Raw genomic sequence first — 1,196 nt, forward strand, 5'->3', positions numbered from 1 at the left:
GTCAGGGTCTCCCTGTAGCCCCAGCTGGCCTGGAACTCACTATGTAGACCAGGCTAGCCTTGAACTCATGGAGATCTGCCTGCCACTGCCTCCTGAGTGTTGGACCATACCTGGACCTGGTCCATATGGCATTATATTAAAAGACACAATATTATGTCATGTAGTAGAGGCTTTAGTCTATAATATCTGGATTGGATTTTGTTGTGTTTTATTTGTGCCAAGGTCTTGCTAAGCACACATTCCACCACTGAACTGTATTTGGATTGCATTTTAAATTCCACTCTCATACAGACCTTACATGCATTTATTTATTTTCAAAAAAGATTCATTTGTGGGCTGGAGAGACGGCTCAGCAGTTAAGAGCACTGGCTGTTTTTTTGCAGAAGACACGGGTTCAAATCCCAGCACCCACATGATGGCTAACAACCATTCATAACTCCAGTTCCAGGGGATTCGATACCCTCTCTATCCTCTGTGGGCACTGCACAACACTTACACACATGCAGGCATGACATTCATACACACAAAAAAATAAAAAAGATTCATTTTCTGGAGCTATGGGTCCCTCCCCTGCACCAGAGTTGTAGCCCCCTCCTGTAAACTGGAGCTGTGGTCCCCTCCCAGGAACTTTGAGCTGTGGTCCCTGCCTGAGGGCTGGCGCTGTGGTCCCCTTACATGAGACATGTTTTCACACTTCTCTGGTGGTGGGCTGATGGTGGTGCAGAGTGGAGGGTGAAGGACTTGCCAATATGGGGCAGCAGTTTCAGCCTCCTCTGAGTGACTGTATTCCTGATAGCTCCCTCCACTGAGGTCCCATGTTGTGCAGGGCAATGGCTTTGCCTATGTGTTGGACTTGTTTTGGAGACAGAGGAGGTTGCTGTCAGTTGCAGATTCTGGTCTTGGGAGGACTGATTCTCTAGAATGGAGTTCCACTTTTCCTGAGGGCCAGCTGTGGTCTTGACTCTACATGTGGTCCTGGCATCCAGGCCTTGATGTTGGACTGCTCCCATTCCCAGGCACCAAGAGGTTCTCCACTAATTTTCTGTTACTCTTCTATAGCTCCAATGTGCCTTCACCTGTGCCCTATGGAAAATGTAAAACACCTAAGTGAACTTCTAGAGAAAAAAAATATTACAGTCTGGGAAGTTAAAAAATAAAAGGAAAAGAAATAGGAAGTACTGTAATAAGTAACAGAT

The sequence above is a fragment of the Nannospalax galili genome, unplaced genomic scaffold (genome assembly GCF_000622305.1).
Source record: "Nannospalax galili isolate Female #2095 unplaced genomic scaffold, S.galili_v1.0 scaffold102, whole genome shotgun sequence".
NCBI classification, from domain to species: domain Eukaryota; kingdom Metazoa; phylum Chordata; class Mammalia; order Rodentia; family Spalacidae; genus Nannospalax; species Nannospalax galili.